Below are 27821 nucleotides of genomic sequence, written 5' to 3' on the forward strand. Positions count from 1 at the left end.
ATTTTCAAAGCTTTGCACCACTCTTCCTTTGCCCACATACCAGCGTTAGTCACTCTGCCACTACATTTCCCTCTATACTCTTTTTACTTCATTTTCCCAGGCACACCTACACGTTATTTTATATGCTAGCATTCCCAACACCAGGAATGTCCTCCTTTATTAGGATATCTCCTTCACTTTCTTCAAATCTCACTTTCCTGGCAGTCTTTCCAACTGGGAGGGTGAGATTATCACAAAACATGGAGTTTTATGGAAATTTAAAGCAATATTTTATTTGCTTGTTTTGGTTGTGGCAAAGAAATCTGACAGCATCCTCACAAAAATTCACATAGCTCAAGTACCAGCCACTTGCACTTATCATTTCACTGCCATTGTTCTATCAAAATCTATTTTGCCATATTGACATTGGTGCCCAGATTAGAGCTGAGCAAGAATGTTTTTCCCATTCTCTGAAAATTTTCAATATTTCAAACACTTTTCCCATCCCCAATTGGGACAAAAGTTGAAAGTTCAAATTTTTTTGTGAGCTGAAAATCTGAAAAAGAAAAATCAGTTTGAATCAATCAAAACGTTTCATTTTGATATTGACCATTTTTTTTATTTTTACTTCCTAAACTATAATTAGCCTAAATTTCAAAATGAAATCATTTCAAACTGAAAAACTGGGATTTTTCATTTTGAGAAAGTCAAAATGAAACCTGTTCACAATTTAAAAACTTCTTTTTGAATTGAGACATTTGTCAACCCTTTCCCACTAAAAGTTTCAGTTTTGATGAATTTCCAATGAAAAAATTGATGAGGACACAGTGGCAAAATGAGGACAGACACATGAATGGAATTAAGTGGAGGGCTGCAACTTTTATTAAACTTTAACACAGGGGAGGAGCACTACCCATCACCCACACTCTCCTATAACAGACATTTAACTGGTTCCAGTGTGAGCGTTACAGGGCTCCTTACCATATAACCTATAATGGGGGGCAGCCTTTCCTCAGCCTACCCGCCAGGACTCAGCTCTCTATGTGTCCCCCACACAAGTGGGAGAGAGGGTGCAACAAGATGGGAATCTCGGTCCATGAGGGGCACAGGGCCTCACCCTATCACATGAGCCCAAGGCCCCATCATCAAAATTCAAGGTATTTTACCTCTGGAAGTTGTTCATTTTATTCTCTTAACTGCACTGGAATCTGACCAGAGGGGGCACCAGCAACTAGCTTGGTCACTCCCCACCCAACCACACTGCCTGTTTCACAACAGCTGCCCAATCCATGCCTTTTTTTAAAATTTAATTTAATTCACATGCTGTAGCCATACGTCAGCACCTCCATCTCCAAGAATATCTTGGTGATCCCTTATTTACTTTCTTACTAGACTTGCCCACATGGCTGGGTATGCTGTCACTGAGTGCAGAAGTGGCATGAGCTCATCCCACTATATGCCTCTTCTGGATGTGAACAGCATCTGCCCTGCAGTGCAGCTGAGATCCTACTGCAATCTTGGATGCCTTCCTGTAGGCTCAATGCACTACAGAGTGCCCACAAATCCAGATCTTGCGTACAGTCTATGTAGTTTCTGAAACAAATACATGATGTTCCCTACCATCTTTCCCTTGGTGTGGACCCTGTAACACTTTGATTTCCAGCGCCCTATTGCCTGAACCTACTGTTGGCCAAAACCCCCTATAGTCGCTGACATTGCTGCCCTAATCCTGCAAGAATGTGTACCAATTTTTGGGGGGGGGCGGGTGGGAAGGGTCAAGACCACAGCAGTGCAAGGTTATTGTCAATACTGCACCGAATTGGTACCTTGTCAGACAGCTGCCATCATCATGAATGAACTGAGGTCCCAGTTGCATGCCCTGCATATTTAGCAAGGCTCTTATTGCCTTTACATGGCACATGCGACCATCTCCACATTCCTTCAACACCACATAAGCCCACTCTCCCATCTGGTCTGTTTAAGTACCTTAAGGACAATGGACACCACTCCTGCAGATAGTTGTATATCTGTTACATTTAACACATGCCGGGACCTGTCCACATTTGCCATAGTCACCAGCTCACTCATTCTAAAAGTTCCAAATAAGGCAACAACCAATGCTGCCTTAAATAAAATGGCCTCTCTCCCATAATTGCAGACCCATTTCAGAGCCTGTACTAATCCTGTCAGGGTTTCCAGTGTTGTGGGTAACCTGTCATCACTCCAGCACCCACCCCTCCTCAATGACCCTTCTGTACTATGAAATGCCTGCATAAGTCTGGGAAACCCACCAATCTATTCCAGTAGGTCTGCTAGCCAGCCAGAGGCAGTGGAGGAAGCCAAACCACTATCAAAGACTCCACATATCGCACCACCTGGCGTGCAGGTATGGACCACCCATGGTGAAGCCCTTCTTATGCCCTCAATTCCCTGAACTCTGAAAGGCTGGCCTTATAAGCCCTCAAAGTCCATGGATCAACAGAGTCCTCTACCAGTCCCACAGCCAAGGTCTCAGAGTTGTTTGGGCATAGGCCGGGGTTCCTTACAGGCCAGCAGGGTGAGGTCCTGGAATCTGTTATCCTGAAATCAAGATAGAACAGCGGCAATACCATTATCCACTCCCAGGACATGCACTGCACGAAAAAGGATGTTAAACTGCAGGCAGGGTAAAATGAATATCCTCATCAAACTCATCAAACTCATTACCCAAGCAGGCTTAGCCGACTGTCTATGCAGAATGTGGACCACAGATTGGTTGTCACGCCAGAAATGGACTCTTTTATACTGAAAATTTGCTCCCCGAATAGTGACTGTCACCAGTATAGGAAAAAAATCAAGGAAGGTGATGTTCCCTGTAATACCCTAAGCCACCCAGCTTTCTGGCCACCTCTGTGCACACCACACTCCTTGAAAGTAAACCCTAAAACCCATGCCTCCCGAGGAGTCAGACTGTACTTGTAGCTCAGTTTTGAGCCACTGGTCCGAACCCATTGAAACTCCATTAAACTCTTCCAGGAACCTTCCCCACACATTTAAGTCTTCTTTCATTCCCCTTGTCATTCTGATAAAGTGGTAGGGTTTTTGTACTCCAGAAGAGGTTGATGCCAGACAGGCAGAAGATGCCCGATCAGGAGTCACCACCTGGCATGCAAAGTTTACGTGCCACAGGACTACCTGTAGTTCCTTTAGAGTAATTTTCTTTGCTCCTTTGAGAGCCCATATCAGTGCCCTGCTAGATTCCAGCTTCTATGTAGGTAACCTAGAAACACTCCAAACTGTGTCCTGTTTGATGACCTGCTATGTTATAATTCGGGTAGGGCTTCTGCCTTATTTTGGGGGTGGGAACGGGGACCCAGAGGTGCTCAGCTAGGCTCTGAACTGCCTGAAGCATGTACTCACAGTTGCCTGTACCTGACCATCCTGCAAATAGGAAGTTGTCAAGATAGTGCACTGCATGAGGCAGACCAGTCTCATATACAATTGCCCACTCCAGCATGGAGCTGAATCTTTCATAAGTAGCACATGACACCGAGCATGGATATGGCTGTATCAAAATAGTACTGGCCCTCAAACTGAAACACCAGCAGGTTAAAGTCCCTGGGATGCAATGGAAGCAGTTGGAATGCAGATTTGATGTCACATTTTGCCAACAAAGCCCTGGGGCCACACTCCCTAACCCTGGCTACTGCAGTGTCAAACTAACTCCCTGAACTTAGCTGGGGTCAATATGATCATTTACCAATGAGCTCCAGGCATAGGACAGGTGATGGATCAGCCTGTTTTCCCTCTTTGCCTTCTTCGGTACCACACCCAGGAGAGAGATGCACAATTCTGGCATTGGAATACATCGGAAAGGGCCTGCCACTCTCCCTGCTGCCACCTCTGTGCTGTATGCTTACTATATGCTTAAAGCTTTTAATGGATTTCAGGTTCTCTGCCCAGGAGTGGCAACTAATGCCCTCAGAAGGGATGTGAAAACCAGCTGAAAATCCACTTCATAAATAAGCAGCATCTGTTTTCCCAGGGTAGTCCAACAACAAGTTCCATAATACCTGTATCTTGGAGAAGGAGCCTTTTCCATGATTACTGCCTCCCCCTGTAGTATCTCCTGAAGCACTGGGACCTTGACAGCACTCTTTCCTACTGCCCTGTTGGAACCGCCCTTTTATCCCACAACAGGAGAGCATGCTATGCTGACCCTGCACCTCCTACAGCAGTATTTGTACTTTCATTGGGAATGAAAACATTTCCCATTGTTAAATGCAAAGCACGCATTGGCTTCTATATCTGGATTTTGAAGCTGAGGTTTTGGCACTGGCAATACACAGTCTATGAATGCCAGCTGGGTAGGGTGATAAGGAGTCTCATATACCAGCCAAAGTTCCTGGTATATTTTACCGTAGGGGGGATGAGCCTCTTCTGCGGCCTTCTACCTACATTCTGTGTCATACTTTAATCATGCTACCCCCCGCCCCCATATGTAGCATGAGCCTTTGCTCTTAAGTCCTCAGACTTAAACAAGGAAATACACTGCTCGGGACTCCTCACATAAATTATACTTGCATAAGGCTGCAGACCTTGTAAAAGGCTGCAGACCTTTTCTCAAGAGTTTGAGGCACCTGAGGTCTGCAGGGTTTGTCCTCCTCATTTTTGTACTTTTGCACCCTTCCGCTGTCTGTTCTTCCCTGAACAGCAAGGTAAATGAATCCACAAGTTCCTCTTTCCAATATTTTCTTCAACACTTTGGACAGATGATTGCAGAGTAGGCAAATGGATCCCACATGAGCTCCAGGGACACCAGCTGTTGTGGCTCCTGCCTGTGTTTCATTATGAATGATGCCACCTGGCATTGGGGTGGGGGCAGTCCCTCCCTAATTGCTCCATATTGCTCTGTGGGATTGGGGCAGGGCGACGACTCACTGGTGCAGCGCCTCCTGCTGGTCATCCAGGGAATTAGCTTGTCCAGCCTTTAGAGCGCCCTCTGCAGGCCGATGTCCCTCTTGTCACTGGCCCCCGTGTCCCTCCCAAACCCCGGTGCCCCTTACCTTGGGGTTCCGCCCCGTGCAGTACCCCGCAGTCTCACGGGGTACTCCTTTCCCTGGGGTACCCCCCTCCCAGCTGGGGCAGACCTTTTGCCCCATGCAGACGGGTCCTGGAATCCTTATCTTTCTCTGCATCCTGAGGAGGAGGGCTGCTGGAAGCTGATGGGTAATCCTTTCCCTGCTGTAATGCAGCTAAAAGAGGCCCCACATGGCTCCTGAACTGGGCTAAATCCTGGGAGCTGGGGAATGTTGGCCGATCAGCACCTCTTTCTCCCAGCTGGCCAATGGACAGCAGAGACTCCCAGGGGGAGGAGCTACTTATTGTCCCTTGGCAAGTATCTCCCTGCCTTGCTTCTGGGACTATACTCCTTTCACGGCCAGCCCCATCAGTTTCCCCCACCCATTGATGCGGGTGGGTGGCATTTTTGTATAAATATTCCCAACCAACTGTAGTCTAGCTATAACTTTGTAAGGGTTGGTATATAAGAGAACAAAACCTATTGTCTTCTGTATAAATTGCCTTTGAGACTCTTTTAGTTATGCACCACTGTATCATAGGGTATGTCTACACTACAGGATTAATCCGAATTTAGATAATTCGAATTTGGGAAACAGGTTGTATAAATTCGATTGTGCGCGGCCACACTAAGCACCTTAATTCGGTTTTAAACCACATTAATTCGGTGGTGTGCGGCCACACTACCCCATTAACTTAAATACAGTAATTCGGTGGTGTGCGTCCACACTAACCCTAATTCGAATTAACAAAATCGATTTAGGCTCTACTCCGTTCGTCGAGGTGGAGTACAGAAATCGATTTAAAGGGCCCTTTAATTCGAATTAACTGGCTCTGTAGTGTGGACGGGTGAAGGGTTAATTCGGATTAAGGCAGCTAAATCCGAATTAAAGTCCTAGTGTAGACCAGGCCATACAGACTCTGAGATGAACAAAGCCATAATTCCACTTATTCATTATTCATGCATGGGGTGTGGTGCATGCAACTGTGACAATACAAGCCTCCTCACGATGTCTTTAATGCTGAACTGGCAGGACCACTTTCTCCAGGGCTTTTCTATGCTAGCTCAGTCCTGGGTCTCTTTTGTGTAGAAATGCCAAGCATACCAAGTTTTGTTTACTAGTTCTAATATTCCTTGCTGTCCACTGGAGACTGAATTTGAAAAGAGCTTGTCTGCTCAAATTCTCTCTTTCTAAAATGGCTTTTAACATGATAGTGAAACATCAGGAATAATTAGACAAAATAATATTATAAACCCCAAGATAAAAGTGTGACTAATGATTAATTCTTTGGTATTTTGTCAAAGTCCTCCTCATAATTTAAAAGCTTTAGGCAGTATTCTTGTAGCTAATTCTCCTAAGTAGATATTTCTTTCCACTACCAAACTAGACGTGGGGTGGTTTAAAAATGATTCCTAAAGTTCTAAGGATATGCTACTTAATAGCATCTCTTTTTTAAGAGTTTCCTTTTCAAATTTTGATTTTCAAAATTCTATTTATGTTGAGTTTCTCATTATACAACAATTAAAATGTACCATAAAATGTTCAATTGTTGGTTCCAGGGACCAGGAAGATGAATAAAACACACTTGCAGTAATGCTGGAGAAATCTGATATTACATTTTAAAGGTACCTTAGTAACACTCAAATTAAAAAGCAGTTCTCTTTGAAAAACCTTCCAGGACTGTAGCTTTTGAACTGCTGTATATATAAGAGGGAAATGGATAAAGCAAGTATGAATTTTAAATCTGTTTTCCTAATATGTATTTATTACATTTCAGGATTTCATCTTGCCGACTTTTCAAATCCATAGCAATTCTCCCTTCTGATTCTGATGCACATGATTTACCTGTTGCCTATCTATAGTTTTGGATCCAAACTTCAAAAATAAACCATCTATTTCCACATGCATAACTCTTTATTTGGCTCTGATAACATCAGCTAAAAAGAGTCTTTAAAAGTGCATATAGCACTTACCTCTGTTGTATGTTTTTGTGTAAATCTTTCATCTGTCTTATTTTTCTTCCCTCCTTTAGTTTTAAATGACTGCATTTGAAGGTCAACTTTTTTCCCCCTTTCTTCAATATTGAGCAGAGTTATCATCATGTATAAGGTGGCAAAATCACTGAAATATCAACCTCTCATTGATTTTCATCTAAAGTTTAATTTCACATTTATCTTCTTTTCACAGCAACATGAAATCAAGAGAATTTCACTGTGTTCTTTGAGTGTGAGAGTTAATTGCATTTACCTGTATTTTGGAGCTTTAAAAATACACCTATTCTCTAGACATGTCAACAAAAATGTAAAACAACTCACATGACTTATTTAATAATGTGAATTGGGAAACAAAATGAATGAAATTAGGCCATTTTATACAAAGTTTTCAAGACATAAAGTGCTTTTATGGTTCTGGTGTAATAGGCACAGAAATAAGTGAACCCAAGGACTGCAACTGTGGCTGGATGCAGAATGTGATTCCCTGCTTATTTATTTGGAGGCTGATCCAAAGCATGTAAGTAGGGAATCACATTTTGAACTATCTGAAGCTTCTGAACAGTCTTCAAGGATAGTTCAGGCAGAGTGCATTACAATAATCCAATCTAGCTGCTACCAAGCCATAGATACCTGTAGCAGCATCCATGGTAGAGAGAAATCGTCACAATTATTTAGTCCAATGGTTCTCTAACTTTTTCCATGGGATTGACCACATCTCAATGGAGAGATCATTATGTGAAACAGCTCCCATCTTATTCACATTTCATGGGACACTTTCCTTCCATTTACAATAATCATGTATCATCCTTGTCCCAAATACAGCAGTTGTTTACATGGGAAAGGAAGTCATCAAAAGTAGGGGGTTAGCTCAAAGGCTGAAAGCCAAAATTTCTCCTCTAAATCCAGAATGTTGGTAACCAAAAATGACTGAAATTCAGTGAGAGATGATGTTGCATGGATCTACCTGCTGATATGAATCTGCTATAATAAAAACAACTAATTTTATCCAAATCCAATCAATTTTATCCAGTTGAAGTTGTTAAAAAAAAACCTGCTCAGAGTGAAAACAGCATTGACTAAAACAACGAGAAGTCCGGTAGCACCTGTGACAAAGCTCTGACCTTGTCTCAGTGGGTCCCATGCTTCCTGGTGGATTTTGCTAGCCTCAGAGGCACACTATGACCCTCCAAGTAGCCCTTCTCTCTCTAGAGGCAAAGGTCACAGCCTACTGAGCCATTTTTATCATAAGCCAGCAAGGGAGGTGAGGAGTCTCTGTTGTCTCCCAGTCTCAATGATTAGTCGGGGAGGGGAGGGGGGAGTCCGGGCCCACCCTCTACTCCGGGCTCCAGCCCAGGGACCCTAATAGAGGCAGCTATGGTAGCTGACTTTTTGGAAATACGACGTGTTCAATTCCCTGGGCCACTTCCCCACAGCAGCTCCCACTCAATATCTCCTTCACCATTACCTCAGGGCCTCCTTCCTTGTGCCTGATATGGATTTTGTACTGCTTAGTTCCTCCAACAGCACGGGTTCCTCCTACAGCTCCTGACACACACACCCAACTGACTAACTGGGAGGCTTTTAACTAGTGTCAGCCAGCCCCTAATTGGCTTCAGGTGTCCCAATCAACCTAGCTATCTTCCCTGCCTTCTGGAAAGATCTTAATTGGCCCCAGATGTCTTAATTGACCTGGAGCAGCTGCCTTTTACTTAGCCTGGTAACAGGGATTTGTTTAGCCTGGAGCTAATATATCTGTCTCCCACTATTTTTGCCTTGCCCCATCACACACCTTTAAGACTAACCTATTTATTTGGGCATAAGCTTTTGTGGGTAAAAAACCCACTTCTTCAGATGCATGGAATGAAAATTACAGATACAGGCATAATTATACTGGCATATGAAGAGAAGAGAGTTACCTTACAAGTGGAGAACCAGTGTTGACAAGGCCAATTCAGTCCAGGTGGATGTGGTCCACTCCCAATTGTTGAGCAGGTGTCAATACCAAGAGAGGGAAAATTGCTTTTGTAGTGAACCAGCCAGTCATCAGGAATGGCAACATACAAAAGCCAGTAGAAGAACATTTCAATCTCCCTAGACATTCAATAACAGATTTAAAAGTAGCCATCCTTCAACAAAAAGACTTCAGAAACAGATTTCAAAGCGGAACTGCAGAACTACAATTCATTTGCAAGCGTAACGCCATTAATTTGGGCTTGAATAGGGACTGGGAATGGCTGGCTCACTACAAAAGCAATTTTCCCTCTCTTGGCATTGACACCTCCTCATCAATTATTGGGAGTGGACCACATGGACCCTGACTGAATTGGCCTTGTCAACATTGGTTCTCCACTTGTAAGGTAACTCCGTTCTCTTCATGTGTCAGTATAATTATGCCTGTATCTGTAATTTTCACTCCATGCATCTGAAGAAGTGGGTTTTTTACCCACAAAAGCTTATGCCCAAATAAATCAGTTAGTCTTTAAGGTGTCACCAGACTCCTCATTGTTTTTGTGGATACAGACAAACACGGCTACCCCTCTGATACTCAGCATTGACTGTTTATGAGTGAAGTCAGTGAAGATTCATCCAGCTACCCATCATTCAGAACAGGTCCACTGGCAGGGACTTTGGTGGAAGAAAATTAAACTTTCTTCACCTCCATCACTTGAAATTGCATACATCTTTCAAATTTATTCATGCCACAGCCAACCTAACTTGGAATGTGATGGACCTTATCGAGTGCTGTGTGGCATGTGTTTCACTTGTCACAAGCTATCTGCACCAAAGTGACTGGTGTTGAATATTTATACATACAGTAGGGCAGATTTTAAAACATATTTAGGTGCCTAAAGATGCCAGTTGGTGCCTAGTGGTATTTTCAAAAGTACCTATGTGCCCAACTCCTATTGAAATCAACAGGATTTAGGCACCTAAGTCCTTTTGAAAATGCCACTATCAAGCTATTGGCTTCTTTAGGCATCTACATATTTTTTTCAAAATCTGGCACAGAATGTGTAGGAGTTAGAATAGCATGGGCAGTGGTGGCACAAGCTAGCTGGGCTAAGTACAAAGCCGCCTAAATTCCATGGATACTTACCAGCATGGCTATCCTGCGCTGCCGCTCACCACTGCCCAGGCTACCTTGGCTACACTACTATACTACAAGTATGTCTATGTGAGCTGGTGAATCACACTGCTAGTTCCTAGTGTAAACATACCCTAAAATTAATTAGTATGTCTTTCAGTCTCCTGTTATAAGGGACTGAACTATAGAGAAATTCTTCCCTTATATTCAGTACACATACAGACAACTTAAAGAACTGAGTCTGTTTACCATTTCTTCCCTCCAATAGAAAGATCAGAAAATTGATTGTACTGTCCAGGGTGTTTATATGTCTATACTCATTTTTAGTGAACATTTCAGGTAGTAACCTCCTAATAATTATCAGTATTAAGCATTTACTTTTGAAGTTGATGCTTTCTAACCTAGGATCTCTAGCAAAGAGAAACAGCATTTGTAAATTCCATTCACTTTCAACATTCATTTTCAGTAATGCTTTTTAAGAAAAGGGCCTTGTGGTTTTTATCTTTTCCACTCTTTTTCCTTGAGCTTTTAAATCTTTGGGATTACATAAAAGAAAAGATGATGGAATTGTACTGACACGAAAATGTCCCTCCCACTGGGAAAAGGCATCATCTGTTCCCCAATAAAAAATAAAATATATGGCAATGATTACATGTTTATAACTGACTCTTGTTTTATAATTCAGTTTTACAGGAACAGGAATAGATATATTTGAGAGATTAGCTATGAAATATATTCAGGCTTTTATGAGATCCACTGAGCCAGAGAGGCCTAGAAAGAGACATCAGACATAAAAATATAGCAAAGACTGAAGTGTTTTGAAAGTGTTAGAGATGAGCCAGAATAAAAATAGCCCATTTGTATCAAACTTCAACCGATCAGCTAGGTGTCATGGCTCTAGATCTCAAACTCCCACACAACTCCAATTGAAAGGAAACATTGATAGAAGGGAGAGAAAGTGATGACCTCCAGTGAGAGTCCCATTCCATTCATATGCCTCCCAACGTGCTCACCACTTTTATTTTTGGTAGGTGTTTTGCCACACTTGCTGTAGTCCCTCTTTAGTTGCTAACTCTCTATAGTCAAGCTAAATGGCTTGACAGCTTGCTACTTTGTTCCACATGAGAAGGAATGATACATTAATACAGAGAGGAGCTATACAGTTAGTGTAAAATGGACTAACCAAGAAGTAGAGGTGAGTGCAATAGCAGATTAGTGGTGCAGTAAATGTCTAATAGTATTCTGTCTAATACTGAATAACTGGAAATGGTATCCATTTCACACTCATGCCAAATAGTGAATTGAGCAGTCTGGATTTTTTGCCCTTTTCCTTTTTCAATGATTAAGCAAATAAGGCAATGATTATACCACATCTTCTACTACTGTCTACTACTTCAGCATTCAGAACTCAGCTTTCAATCGTTTGCATGGTTTTATTATCAAATACAAGCTTTATGTATCACAGTATGATGCTGGATGTCCATTTTTCATACATTTCCACTTTATTTTATTTTAAACTAACATGCATCATGCAGCGTGTTCCCCATTCTGTGTTACTTTCCATCTATTTTCTTTATATTTTTCTCTCTCCCTTCCACATACACACCCCTTCTTCCTCACTGGAAAAAGTCACCGTTGTGTGGTATAAAGAGTGTAAGGGGGACATACGTTAAAGCTGCCCCAGCTGCTTTGAAATAGGCAGTTCATCAGTTACCAAGAAGGTGTGGATTGGGCTCAGCGGTGGTACCAAAGGAACACAGGAATTGCCATATTGGATCAGATCCAAGGTTCATCCAGTTGAGTATCCTGTCTGAAAGTGGCCAGCACCAGGTGCATCAGAGGAAGGTGTAAGAACCCTATAACAGGCAGATGTGGGATAATCTGCCCTCCACATTAGGTCTCAGACCATTCTCTACTTGAGATTGATTTAAACCCTGAAGCATGAGGATTAATGACCTTTGTACAAGAAGTTTGTTATTATTAGTTATGATAATACTGAATATTCTTGATATCCATATGAATATCAATTAAAAAAAATCTTATTAAATTCCTGGACTCAGTGACTTCCTGTGGCAATGATTTCCACAGGTTAATTACACATTTTGAGTACAGGTACTTCCTTTTACTGCTTTTGAATTTCCCGCCTTTTATTTTCATGGATTGTTCTTTGTTTTTATATTATGAGACATGGACAACATAATTTCCCAATCTACCTCTTCTAAACCATTCATCACTTGATATACTTTTAGAATGTCCCCTCTTATTTGTCTCCTTCTCAAGGTAAATAATCCTAATCTTATCAATCTCTCTTCATAAGAGAAAGTTTTCCTTTGATTTGATGATGCCTTTGATTACTCTTCTCAGACTTGACTGAACACTCTCTAGTTCTCCAGTATTCTTTTTTTGAGATGGGATAACCATTGCTGCATACAGTATTCCAAATGAGGTTAAGCCTCTGATTTATATGAAAGCATTACATGTTAGTCTCCATATTATTCACCATCCCATTACACCTGCAATCTAATATCTTTGTGCTTTTGACTGTCGCTGCACACTGAGGAGAGGGCTTCAGTGAGTGAATGAGATGAAATTAATCAAATAAATTATTTAGTACTCACCACACATTTATACTCAAATCTGAAAGATGAATAATAGTCACTTGCATGGATCTGTGTAGGAAGATGAAGGAAATGCTTATTGAAAATATTCCTTTGTTACTGATTAAGAAGCAGGTTAATTTGGCAAAGATAGTTTTTAAAACTGCAATATTAGTTTTTAAAGTGCAGTTGTTTTCTGAAAAGTGACTATGTAAAAATGACCCCTTTTCACTTGACAGATCTGCTCCCTCTTTGTATATCCTAATTCACAAACATGAGATAGTTGTAGCTTTTGTTCGTGTTAATCATGCAGACAAAAGATGTTTGAAGGAGTGAGCTGCCTCAATTCTTTCTCAATTGTCATTAAGAGAAGGTTTACTGAGTTCCAATCAGTTACAAGTGTGCAAATCCATTGAAGACAGCAGGGTTACCAAGTTGTCATTGAATCCGTAACTTGAAGAAAATAGAGCTATATGGATGTGACCAGCTGAATCATTTGGTCACAGAACGTATTCATTTGGCGAGGATGTGGAAGAACCCATGGTAAATTTCAGACGCCAGGGTGACTTTTGCAAGGCTGGAAGATAGGAAAATAAAACAACACATGTTTGTAAACTGAGAAGTCATGACCTAGGAGTCCCCATGGAGCACTGCAATGCCATTTGTATAGTCACCTCTCAGAGTGGAACCACAGGTTTGGTACCTTGAGACCCACCCAGTGCAGCATATACTATTCAGGAGACAGCTGGCCTGTTGTTCAAGGACAAAAGACATTTTAAAGCAACCCTATTGCACTGGGCCTTTGTTCCAGAAGAGAACTATAAACCAGGAATATCCATGACCTGGGGCTACGCACTTACATGTAATATTTCTCTTCTGAGTGACTGAATTTAAATCTGTTGGAGATGAACTCATGCTTACATGGAAAGGAGTTGGGGGATACAGTGGACAGTCACATTATAATGCTATATAACAACCAGGCATAGGTTACTGTTATTATTTCTGTTATTCAGATGGGAATTGAGGCCATGCATAGTAACTGGACTGGCCATTTGTGACTCTTCCCCGTGGGAAGACCACAGTCTCGTGGAGGGCCTGATTTTGAATAGGCCTCCCCCAGCATCTAATTTTGCCTGAGATTGTGGCCACATAACAGCTACTAAAGCATCTAAATCAAGCAGTTTGTGGGGATAAAAATGGGAAGCTAGGATGGAAGCATCTGCATAACACAGTCACTACTTAAGAAGACACTACTGATTTGAATAGGGAACAGTTTCTGTGACTCAGTAGCTGGGAAGGCTTGTAGAGATTCTGGAAGCCAGCAACTGGGGAAGCTTCCTTTCTCATAACTGTTCGCTCCTCAGTAAGTCTATTAATCATACGTTTCCTTTGTTTATTTTCTCCTTTCCTAATTTAAATTAAAATGATTTTATTTCTTACACTTGAGACATTGTTCTTTGAATGGGGCTGGGTATCTCCCAAAGGCTGCTATATACACATATTTAAATCTATCTCAACATGTTAGGAAACTTAAAGTATTGGGAAAGTTTGTATTTTGTGCACAGAAAAACTGCATTGTTGTTTCAATTGGATTGTGGTTAGGTTTGATTTACATTTTCGCTGTTAATTTTAAACGTAATATAGACATTGTCTATGGCCTATTCCACACTGTCGGTTTACTATAATCAAATAGTCATAGATATATAAAGCTTCACTGAAGCAAAGTTCATTAAATATTTGCTTATGCAAATATTCTAGAAAGTTATTTTTAAATGATTTTGTGAAATATAAAGAAACTATTTGCATATTAATTTTCATGTATGTCACAGTAAGACCTTTAGAGGCAGATTCTCAGCTGGTGAAGATTGCCATAGCTCCACTGAAGTCAATAAAGCTACACCAATTTCAACAAGTTGGGAAATGGACCCTTGCTCACTAAATAATCTTCAGATTACATGTTGTGAGCCTGATTCTCCTTTCATTTACCCGGATATAATTTAGGAGTAATGCTGTAGAAGTGAATGGAATGGTTTGAAAGGACTATAAATGAGAGAAAGAATCAGGCAGAATGTGCAGACTTTATAGCCCAGATTCTCTCATTCAAGGTGGCTTAGCTGCTGGCAGATAATAAACCTACAGCCAGCAGAGCCACTATATCGGGATCCGTTGAACATAGGGTGAATTTCTAGTGGCACAGAACTAACATAATGACTGTCATGCAACTGCCACCATAGAGAATGTAGCTGGGGCTTCCCTGCACCTGGTGACTTCCACTGCTTTTTGGAGGCCACTGGAAGCTTACACAAGTGATAGCAACCTTCAAGCTGTTGTAAGATATCCCAAGATGTAGGAGGGTGCACAGATGATTTAAAGATACCTCTGTGTTTCCTCCTCCTGAGTTGTGTTTTGAACCCCACAACTATAACAGAAGACCTGGGTGAAATGTAAATGTATTTTTGGAAAAAAAATTGTGTGAAACATGTTCTTAAACAGGCACAGCTCAAAAAAATTAAAGTTATAGTAGACAGTTGTTAGGTGAAACATTGCTTTAATATATACTACTTCACTTAGTGAAAGCCCCTATAGATTCACAAAAGGATATCAAGAATTTTGAATTATTTAGATCCCTGGGTACAGTTAACTGCTTCCAGAGTCTTGTGGTTAGTGAAATATTCACCATCATAAAATATCTGTGTATAATAAAATTGCTCATATTCAGCAGAGATATAATCCTCTGAAAATTATATGGATTCTTGGTATTTTTCCAGTTCTAACAGAATTAACAGACAACTAACATCTAAAAAAGAAAATCAGATGTTTTTATAATTCTGATATACAGTGTCATGTATCAAAAGTGAACAGCCTGTTTTTCAGATCAGATCCCTTTAATCAACTGAAAAGCAAAGTAAGAGTTTGAAGCGAATGTTATGGATTGAACCATACTGACTGAGATATTGATTTTTGCACTGTAACTAGGAGCTTGCAGTTTCTCATCTCTGGTGTACCCCTTTTCGTTTTATAACAACCTGACTCTTTCCTGCTTTCACTTTTGCAGCTTGAGCCCTAATGCTACACTAAGGGTTCAGTGGCAGAGCCAGATTTTGCAATGGGGGGAGAGGGGAAGGGAGGTTTGGCAAGCTAGCCTGTCTCACACTCATCCAGTTGTGGAGACTCCTGTCCTGCGGGGCTGGGCCTGGCATTTTGAGAGCTGTGACCTGGTGCACAGGGTAGCGGCGCCATTCAAGTTTGTCCAGGCCTCCATAATGATGGAGAGGTAGCCAGGCCAAATTTGAGTGAGTGACATTGCAGTGTGGTGCATGGTCGCAGTGCCACATAACCCCATGTGCCATGTCACAATGAGCAGAGCAAGGAGCGAGCCTCAGCCCCATGGGACCAGAGCCACTGCTGCCGGATGAGTGTAGGGTGGGCTTGCTCTCCAGCCTCTATGTGAACATTTGTGTTGCATAGCTCATTTTGAAATTAAAAGATACCACACATACACCTAAGGCCCACCAAGGGTGGCAAGTACCTCCCCTACAGTCTCTCCTATTAGCTTCTCCACTGTAAGGACTGCATGGGCTGACCTCTGTGTCCATGCTGAGTGGCATTGACTTCAGTGGGCTTCCAGGATAGCATAGAAGTCCACCTCGTATGGAGATACATGCAGTATCAAATCCTTGGATGTCCCCATGAGTTGTGGCTCACACTATCCAACAGCAAGAAGAGAAAACACTGAACAGACAAGGAAGTGCCATCTCCCAGGCTGAAGCTCACTACATTAAAAAGAAGCCTTTTATTCTCATTCTTCCATCCTGCTATTGCAAGGTCAGTGCAAGGTAGGCGGATGTTTAGTGGAAATAGAAAAAAGAGAATTACAGATTTATTGCATTAATTAATTGGAGGGAACACAGTTCTATAAACATAAGAATGGGCTGAAGAAAACCAGTCTCTTCCTATAAAAAGATGCAAAGGAAAATAAAATGATCCTAATATTTATTAACCAGCAGCTCTTGTGATCTGAAACCACAGCATATCTGAATTATTGTTTGGCAACATTCTTAGCAATTTTCTTACTGGGCTATCAACATAACAGCAGCATAAGCAATTGTGTGAACCCTTTTGCAAATATTTATGAGTGATCATGTTAGCTTAGTCGATGGATAAATTCACCCAACTTTCTGTTTACCTTTTCAGAAAAATGCCTTCTGGCTCGAGAAAAGGTAATGTCACCTTAATTATGTTCTTGCCATGGTGATGTAAATTATTTATGCCTTAGCTTATTTATTTTTAGCCCTCTTTAACTTCCATCTATGTCTTCCAGTATATGAGTGCTGTGTAACTGTTAAATGAATGTTAAAGTGTATGACCTGGCAATCGTTTGCTTTTTCCCTGTCATACCAGTTTGTAACAAGCAGTATTGGTTCTGAGTAGCTAGTCTATGTTCTAGAGGGATGTAAAGGGAAAATTGTCCCCTCCATACTCTATATGAATGAATGCATTATGTTTAGACAGGAGAAAACTAAAACAAAACAATGGTTAATATTAAAGATATTGTACCAGCATGGGATGGCTCTGGAGATTGGTAACATGATACATAACCTTTCACTTCTCCATCAATAGACCAAAAGTCAAGGCACATCGATGCTGTGGGGCTGAATACTTTTGAAATGCAAAAATAATAAAGGGCCCAATTTTGTTAATAAAGAGAGCTGAGGGTGCTCAGCACCTCACAGGAGATGCTCAGCAACTGACGAGACTGGGATCAAAGTCACAAATGAGCTCTAATTGCCACTGTCAAGAGAGAAGCCAGGTGTCACAGGGTGGCTGGTCCCTGTAACTGAAGTAGGTCCAGTGCCCTTGTGCCAGAACATGTGCTCCCACTTCGGGCCAATTAAGAGGGCGAGGCAGCTCTTGGGGTTATAAAGGAGCAGGGAGACTCTGAGAGGAGAGAAACCTGGTGAGTCAGTCAGGAGGAGCAGTGAGAGCTGCCAGCAACAAAGGGAATGGAGTAGTTCCTGAAGGAAGTAGAGGGTGTTTCCTTGTGTAGTCTGAAGGCAAAGAGAACAGTAAGACCTCCCCAAGCCAGACAGCCAGGGCTGGAGAATTCTGAAGGCACGGGAAGCAGCAGACCTGCAGGCTCTAAGCCAGAGATCTGGAGCCAAGGGCTGGAGACACCTGAAGGGAGGGGAGAAAAGGAGGGGCTGATGTACTGACATCTCCAAGCCAAAGAGCTGGATCTAGGGGAACAGTGTGAGGTTATGGGGGAGTGAGGGGTGCTCCTCTGGTGAAGACAGTGTTCCAGCAGAGGCTGGGGAGTACTCATTGAATAGAGTGGGATTGCACTCCATGTGGAAGGGCTGGTGTGGCTGTCCCATAAGAGGGCTGCCAAACAGCTAGGTGTGGCAGAAGACACCAGTGTGGGATGAGGGGTATTGAGGGACTAGATGTCCTGGGATTTTAAGGACTATATGAACTGGGAGTGATAAATGGACTTTGTGTTGAGACTTATGTTTTGGACTATTTATGCAATGCTTTGGTAATAAACTAGCCCCAAGGAGGGGTATTGCTAAAGCAAGAAAGACTGGCATAGAATCTCTGGAGGCTCTGAGGGAGGGAAACTGAGGCAGGTGCATGCATCATCACATGACCTGCCACAGGAGAGCACTCCAGGTGGAATCGCCCTATGACACCAAGAAAGATACAAGAGTGATAGCCCAGGAGGAAGTACTTTACTGAGCCACAGAATCAGTGCTTAATTTGTGCCAGGGCTGAACCTCAGCATCTCTAGGCTTGGCAGTTCTTAGTCCCAGCACCTCTGGGCTTCTTGCATCAGTTACGAATGTAAAAATATTGTTTGAGCCCGGCACCCCTTTCATTACAAATGAAGCACTGCACAGAGCAGATTCAGCATGTCCAATTGCAGAACAAATGTATGTATATTTCTCTACTGATATCCCTCAACTCTGACCTGTCAACTGGGAAACAGTCTGAAACTACCAGCCATCTCCGTTGTTAGTATGATTAGTGTCCAGAGGCTTTTGTGAGGCCTTTATTGGTGAAATAAACTGGAAGCTGTAGTCCAGTTCCCGATGGACAGGCACCTGCATCACTAAAAACACCCACAAGCTTACCAGCTGGCACTCTTGTTGGCAGTCGGAGGGAGACAGCGATAATACCAGGGGCAGTCTCTCCAGGTTGGTGGTGTGGGGAAAATTGCACTGCTGTGGCTCTTACTGTGTTTATTCTGCTGATGGAGGAGGCCAGTTTCTTTAGTGCTGTCAATGTGCGCACCTTTCACAGTGAAACAATACTGATTCTAACCTTTATCAGCCATGGTCAGGTCATTAATTCAGGTTCCAAATACTGGAGCAAACTGTTCACAAATAATTGACAGGCCAGGCAACATGAGTGCACATGGCTAGTTTTAGTAGCTGTGGGTCTGAGCAGATGCCAAGCACTATATTTTTATTTCTCTTAAATAGAGAATTTTATGAAATGAAGAGAACTAGTTCTGTTTCTTAATAAAGGAGGGTGCTTTTATCTTTAAAATAACCAGTTGGGTGCTATTCCTATTACAAATCTCTAAATGCTAACCATTTTCTCCATTATCTGTATATTTTACTCAAATACTCTAGAGTTATCTGCATTCTCAACAGGATTTCACAATGCAAATTGCAGTTGCTGCCTAAGAGAGCTTGCCTATCCTAACTTAAAACTGATGAGCATGTGCATAAGACTGAAAATCAGTGTTCCTATGGTAGGTAAATAGTTTAATTAGTCTGGAGTTTCTTGTGTGTAATTTTTTATAAGTCCTTGATAGTACAGGCTCAAGATGAATTGAAATTTCAATTATTTTGAAAGAGGGCTTTTCTTAACCTGGAGGAGCACTTTCACAATAACAACTTATGCACTGCTGAAATCAGAATTAATAAGCAATGCAATTGGATGGAAAGAATTATAACCAAATAACCCCATCTCTGTATGTGCATATCAATTTGTTTAAGTACAAAGGAATGGAAATGAAGAGTGTCTGCAGTCTCAGAATACTGCAGGATTTAATGGTTTTGGTAGTCGTCGTTTTCCAGTGGAATTGAAACAATGGCTTTTCCATACAGACTGCAGCTGCAATGTCATGCAAAATTGCACACCACAAATGCATGCCAGGAAAAATATGCTTCTCATCATTGTATGAAGCTGTTTCTGATGCACGTTGAACACACTCTTGTGAGATATACAATCATTTAGAAAAAGTGAGGACAATAAGTACAGCAGAGTTGCATAATTAAAATGAAACAGAAAAAGTATGCTTATGTTGGGTTTCTATGATATATCTGCCAAGCTATTAATAAACATTATGCCTAATCTCAATTTCCTGACTATTACTTACTTTTTTAAATAAAAATCTTACTATTAAATTTCTTTGGTTAATTGCTTTCCTAGATTGTCCTTGGTCAAACATCACAAGAAATGCTTTCTAGAGATACATCAAATCAGTAGGTTTGTAAATCATCCATGGAGGCTCTTCTTCCCTGAGGCAATGCATTTTTGAGAGCAAGCATTGCAGAAGAGACAGTAAACTAACCACATTATGCAGCTAACAAGCCAACTTATACCTTCCATTAAATAAACATTTTTCATCATATCAAGCTCAAGATTCTTAGCCTCACCATCAGACCCTTCATAAACCTGCCCCTCCTTGTTACTACACTCCTGTCTCCTAGAGCAATGCTTTTTATCTCCTCCACTCTGCTTATACTAGCCTCATATCCCCTCTTGATATTTTTTCCCACCGCCTTCCACTCTGCACAATACATGGAGCACCTTCTTAAGCTGATCCAATTCTCAGGATTTATTACTGCCATGACCACCGATAAGAAACCAGCCAATTAATAATCTTACTTTGAGGGGAAGATGGGAATACTTTTCACTTACATTATGCATAATATTAAATATCATGGTAAATATATCTGTGCAAATAAAAATGGTACACATTTGATCATAGCCTCCTCCTCCCATCCTTCTTCTGACATTTATCTTCATACACAGGTATCTTTTCAGGGCATGAACTCTTTCTTCATATATATTTCTATAGTATCTAACCTCATAATAATATGGGAATGACAGCAACGAAACTCATCAGTCCACTGAGAAAAAAGTAGTATTTTATTTTTTAGGAAATGTCTTTGATTTTTTTCATTAGTATTAGGTAATTGCATTAGTTAGTTGTATATTAATACATTTTTACCAATTAACTGGGGAATTTTAATATCACTGTCTGATACATATGAGAAGCATGGACTAGGTCTGCTTGTATATTAGATCCACTGAAAATCACTGGGACTATCTGCATGAGCAAAAAGAGCAGAATCTGACCAAAGAGCTATTCAACATTCCACAGTGGAACCTCACATACAGTAAAAGTCACGTGATTTGATGTTTCATTACAAGCCTGAGGTCAGGTTTGCCGAGGTTCTTGAATCTTCCCGGGACTTTTGGCTGAGTTTATATGTTTAGGCACCAGCCATCTGAAGCTTAGCAATTTTTCATGTTTTTGAAGCAATTTTGGATGAATTTCCCTTTAAGTTTTAGGTTTAATTGGCACACCACGCACAAAGCAAAACTTCTGGTGTTGTGAGTCCACACAAACTGGAACTGAAATAAGGTTCCCATGAATCGCAGTGAAGCAAAAGCATAGATTCTGGCAGAGATCTAGTATGGACCCTATTATTGTTGACTTTTCTGGGCTTATGTTGTAATCAGTCAAACTCTAGACCAAGTGTTTCTAATTAAAATGATGTCATTTAAAGCTCAAATTTCTTAATTTGCATTTACAATCGCCTTTACCTACAATGTGAGTTTCATGTGTAGAATAATGGCATGCTGGCTCAGGCCCATCGAGTTCTAATTCTAAACATTTTTGATCAATCTTTAATGACATATACATTGGATATATCCTTTGTCGAAAATCAAGATGAAAGAAGCTATTTTCTGCAACAGACCTATTCATATGAACAGCTCCTATTAATGTCTGTTTGTATCTCCTTCAAGACCCTCCTAATATCCCGCACATTTCAGCACTAGCAGAGCCCCAGCTCTCATGTGCTTATGTTAACCCTTTAAAATGGCTTGAATTCGGGCTGTCAAACGATTAAAAAAATTAATTGTGATTAATCATGCGATTAATCGCGCTGTTAAACAATATTAGAATACTATTTATTTAAATATTTTGGGATGTTTTCTACATTTTCAGATATATTGATTTCAATTTCAACACATACAAAGTGTACAGTGCTCACTTTATACTGATTTTTATTACAAATATTTGCACTGCAAAAAAATAAATAAATACATAGTGTTTATTAATACAAGTACCATAGTGTAATCTCTTTATCATGAAAGTTTAACTTACAAATGTAGAATTATGTACAAAAAATAACTGTATTCAAAAATAAAACAATGTAAAACTTTAGAACCCACAAGTCCACGCCGTCCTACTTCAGCCAATTGCCCAGACAAACAAGTTTGGTTACAATTTGCAGAAGATAATGCTGCCTGCTTCTTGTTTACAATGTCACCTGAAAGTGAGAACAGGCATTCGCATGGCACTGTTGTAGCTGGTGTCACAAGATATTTATGTACTAAATGCGCTAAAGATTCATATGTCCCTTCATGCTGTGACCACCACTCCAGAGGACATGCATCCATGCTGATGACGGGTTCTGCTTGATAATGATCCAAAGCAGAGCGGACTGACGAATGTTCATTTTCATAATCTGAGTCAGATGCCACCAGCAGAAGGTTGATTTTCTTTTTTGATGGTTCAGGTTCTGTAGTTTCCGCATCTGAGTGTTGCTCTTTTAATACTTCTGAAAGCATGCTCCACACCTTGTCCCTCTCAGATTTTGGATGGCACTTCAGATTCTTAAAACTTAGGTGGTGCTGTAGATATTTTTAGAAATCTCACATTGGTACCGTCTTTGCGTTTTGTCAAATCTGCTGTGAAAGTGCTCTTAAAATGAACATGCATTGGGTCATCATCCGAGACTGCTATACAGGGCTGGCCTTACCATGAGGTGAACTGAGGCGGCCGCCTCAGGTGCCAGACTGTGGGGGGGTGCCACCAGGACCCAGAGTGTAGAAAATTGTGTCTGCTGCTGGTGCATATGTATTCTCTCTGCTCTAGATGCACGGAGATGGTGGAGTGCTGTGCTGGAGGAAGGAGGGCACAAGAGACATAACAAGCAGGCAGGAGGAAAGGTGAGAGCAAATAACAGAAAGCAGCAGGAGCTGCAGGGAGAGAGAGGAGGAGGAGCCTCTTACGTACCTTTCTAGCACCCCCAGGAGCCTGGACTGATTAACACCAGCTACTCAGGGAGCTTCCTGTTTCCTGCTGCTTCCCTGAACCCACTTGAGAAGAACAGGCAGTCAACTGAAGTAGTAGGAGCCAGTTAGGCCCTTAAAGACGCTGATATCTTCCCTCACTCAGGCCCTGCTACCAGCCTGCTTATTTGTCCCCTTCAAGTGAGTGTTGAGAACCACTATAGCTAGCACAGAACAGCAGTCATGAGTGAAAGAAGAAAATGCCCCTCTGGGGCAGCATTCAGAAAAAGAAAGAAAACAAAGGAAGCTTTTCTATCTAAGCAGGAAGGAGATCTCCTGAGCTACATAGACACAAATGTTCACGGTGAGCCTTCTGGCCCCAGTGAGGATGTGAGTGGTGAGGAGATGCCTGATCTTCCAGTTAGTCAGAGTGCAGGTGACCTGGCAGCTACTGCAGCATCCACAGCTCCATCTCAAATGGATGTAACCACGCACATTCCTGAAGAAAAGTGTAGATCAGAGAAGAGTGTGGTGGAGGCGCAAGAAACAGCTGCTGCTGAGTTTAGTTCCTTAAGTCTAGATGATCCAGGACTGTGGACCCACTTGAGCAGTAGCCTGAGGGACATCCTTGTACTGCATGGGCCACAGCAAGTGAAAAACTTCATGTTCCCCACAGACAATGAAAATAGAAGTTTCCATCCAACACTACTGGCGTGAAATCCCCAATGGTGACAAAGTGGAGAGGCCATGGCTTATGTACTCAAAAACCCAGAATGCTGCATACTGTTTTTGTTGCGAAGTCTTCCAGTCTAATATTCCAGCCACATTGGGTTCTACAGGAACAAAGGACTGGAAAAATCTGGCATGCCATGAGAAGGCAGCAGATCACCAGAGAGCATTCCATAGGTGGAAAGAGCTTGAGATGAGACTAAGGTTAAAGCCCACCATAGATGATCAGCATCAAGAGAAGATTGCATCAGAGTCTCTTTACTGGCAAAATGTTCTGAAAAGGCTCATTGCCATTGTCAGAATGCTTGCTACCCAAAACCTAGCACTGTGTGGCACTTCAGATCAACGGTATGTGCCAAACAATGGAAACTTCCTTAAAATTGTGGAGCTGATGGCTGAGTTTGATGCTGTACTCCCGGAGCATCTAAGAAGAGTCACCACCCAAGAAATGTACACACCCCACTACCATGGAAAACCATTCAAAATGAGATCATACAGTCAAAAATCAAACAGAAGATTGTGGCAAATCTGAAGTCAGCAAGATATTACTCTTTTATTCTGGACTGCACACCTGAAATCAGCCATATGCAACATACTTTAATGGTGCATTTTGTAACAACAGAACCTAGTGAAAATGTCCCTGCAATGGTGACTGTCAGAGAACATTTTCTAGAATTTATTGTCATTGATGATATTACAGGAGGTGGTATGACAAATGTGCTTCTTAAAAAGCTGGAAGAAGCGGGAATTGCGATAGCTGATATAAGAGGTCGGGGATATGATAATGGTGTCAACATGAGAGGAAAGAACAGAGGAGTGCAGACACGGATCCGAGAGTTAAACCCTTGAGCTTTTTTTGTCCCATGAAGTTCTCATTCATTGAACTTGGTAGTCAGTGATGCATCGTCAGCTTCTAGTGAGGTGCTGAATTTTTTAATGTAATTCAGAGCATCTGTGTATTTTTCTCTGCATCAACTCATCGGTGGCAAATTTTGAAGCAACATCTGGGAAAATCCTCTCTGACACTGAAACCTCTGAGTGCCACACGATGGGAAGGTTGAGTGGAGGTGATAAAGCCTATCAAACACCAAATTGGGAAGATAGATGATGCCATAGTTGCCATTATGGAGGATAATGCTATGACAGGAACTTTTCGTGGGAGAACAGTGGCAGAGGGAAATGGAATCACCAGAAACATACATAACTTCAAATTTCTGTGTGGCTTAGTGTTGTGGCATGACATACTGTTTGAAATAAATGTTGTAAGCAAGAGACTCCAAGGTGTTGACCTTAATATATCTGGACCAATGGAACAACTGGACAAAGCAAAGTCATACCTAGTCTTACTGGTCAGATGAGGGATTTCAAAATGTTCTGAAGAATGCACAGAAGTTGGCAGAGGAACTTCACAATGAAGCTATTTTCTCACCCATTCAAGAATACAAGAGTCACAGAAGAAGACATTTGGATTACGAGGCACGGGATAATCCCATAAGAGACCCCAAACAACAATTCAAAGTTGAATTCTTTAACCGGGTGCTAGATTGTGCAATACAGTCAATTGAAGAATGTTTCATGCAGCTCAAGGAACTCAGCAGTATATTCGGGATGTTGTATGATATTCCAAAACTCCTCACTATACCTGAAGAAGACCTTCACCAGCAATGCAGGGCACTAGAGACAGTGTTGACACATGATGACATGTGCAATATTGATGCGAGTGATTTAGGTGATGAACTGAAAGCCCTTTCAAGATACATTTCAGCAGGATCAACTTCCAAAGCTGTTCTGGAATATATGTGCACAAATAAGATGACCACCCTCTTTCCAAATGCTTTTTTTGTTCTGCGCATAATTCTAACACTTCCTGTAACAGTTGCCAGTGGAGAACACATCTTCTCCAAGCTGAAGTTAATAAAAACACATCTACGCTCCACAATGACACAGGAGAGGCTGGTCGGCCTTTCAACCATGTCAATAGATCATGAGCTGGCCCAGACTGTGGACCTTCAGGAAGCAGTTAAAATCTCTGCAAATAAGAAGGCACCGAAAGCACCACTTTGATTATTCAAACAGATAAAAATGCCAGTGCTTACTATGAAGACAAGAAAAGTAACATTTGCTGTTCAGGCGTTTGAAAGTTAAGTGTTACTTAAAATTTTTGAACAAGGCATTTTAAGTTGTTAGTTCTCCTTTATTGGGGTAGGTAGCAGAGCAGTACCATGAGAGGAGTAGAACAGGAAGAAGGCAGAATTGAGACCTTTCAAAGTTTTGGCCCAAGCGAGGGAGCATGGGGCGTCATTTGAGCTCCCCACCTCAGGTGCCAAAATGTTGTGGGCCGGCCCTGCTGCTATAACATGAAATATATGACAGAATGCAGGTAAAACAGAGCAAGAGACATACAATTTCCCCAGGAGTTCAGTCACAAATTTAATTAACGCATTATTTTTTTAACAAGCATCATCTGCATGGAAGCATGTCCTCTGGAATGGTGGCTGAAGCATAAAGGGGCATACAAATGTTTAGCATATCTGGTACGTAAATACCTTGCAACGCCGGCTACAAAAATGCCATGCAAATGGCTGTTGTCACTTACAGGTGATGTTGTAAATAAGAAGCAGGCAGCGGTATCTCCTATAAATGTAAACAAATGTGTTTGTCTTAGCGATTGGATGAAAAAGAAGTAGGACTGAGTGGATCTGTAGGCTCTAAAGTTTTACATTGTTTTATTTTTGCGTGCAGTTATGTAACAAAAAAAATCTACATTTGTAAGTTACACTTTCACGATAAAGAGATTACACTACTACAATATGCGGTGTATTGTATGCGGTGAACTGAAAAATACTATTTTTTTGTTTATCATTTTTACAGTGGAAATATTTGTAATAAAAAATAATAATATAAAGTGAGCACTGTACACTTTGTATTTTGTGTTGCAATAAAAATCAATATATTTGAAAATGTACAAAAACATCCAAAAATATTTACTAAATTTCAATTGGTATTCTATTGTTTAACAGTGTGATTAATCACAATTAATTTTTTTGAGTTAATCGTGTGAGTTAACTGCGATTAATCGACAGCCATATCTTGAATTTAGGTTGAAACATAACCAGTGAAATAAAAGTAAGTACATTGTCAAATAATTAATAAAAAAAATACCAAAATAACAGAATATGATCAAACTGAATGTCCCTGGGTTTTTTTGTTTTGTTTGTTTTTAGTTGTTTCATTTCCCTTCTCTCTTGTCTGTGTTTTATCTACTGAGACTCTGGACCAGATTTTCTCCTGAGCCCAGTATTCACTGGTCACAAAAGGAAAAAGGGAACTCAGAGAGAAAAGGACCTATTGTGGCCCCTTGTTTACAAGGCCAGTTCTATGCCAGCTCTGGCACAATTTGCAGCAGCCTATTCCAGTTCTCAACATCCTAATATAGGGACCGATATGCCACCTGAATATTTGGAGCATAGTAACACTCCAGTCATGTTCTTCCTGCCCTTTCCATATCTCTGACATGCTACCTAGGGAATCCTCAGCTGGAGAGATCTGGCAGTGTTCCATCCCATTTGTCTTTCAGAATGGCACAAAGGAGCAGAAACAAAGATGAGAACCTGGCCTTCATATCTCTGGGTCAGTGTACTTGTCTTCTTATATATCTATAAAGTGTTACACACACCAATAGAGATGTACAACTAATTCTTAGGCTTAGCTACTTCAGCAATGTCAAAGAGACAGATAAAAATAATTTTAATAATAATCTTGAGGAAAAAAAATATTTAAATGAGCTAAAACCCATACTGGCCAGTGGTCTTTGAAATTCCCTAAAAGTCTTATTGGAAACATTTTAAAAATGTTGTATCAGTATCTCATAATGTATTTAATTCATGACTGGTTTAACATTAATAAATGTAATGTAATTTAAAATAAAAGTCTGCAAATAGCCCTCCCCTCACAAATGTATGGGGGAAACAAACAAACAAATGACAACCACATTGCAACATAATCAATAGGACATCCAATTTGATGCACTTAAATTTATATTTCTGTGATAGATAAC

Source organism: Terrapene carolina, unplaced genomic scaffold (genome assembly GCF_002925995.2).
Source record: "Terrapene carolina triunguis isolate 2854851 unplaced genomic scaffold, T_m_triunguis-2.0 Scaffold17, whole genome shotgun sequence".
NCBI lineage: Eukaryota > Metazoa > Chordata > Testudines > Emydidae > Terrapene > Terrapene triunguis.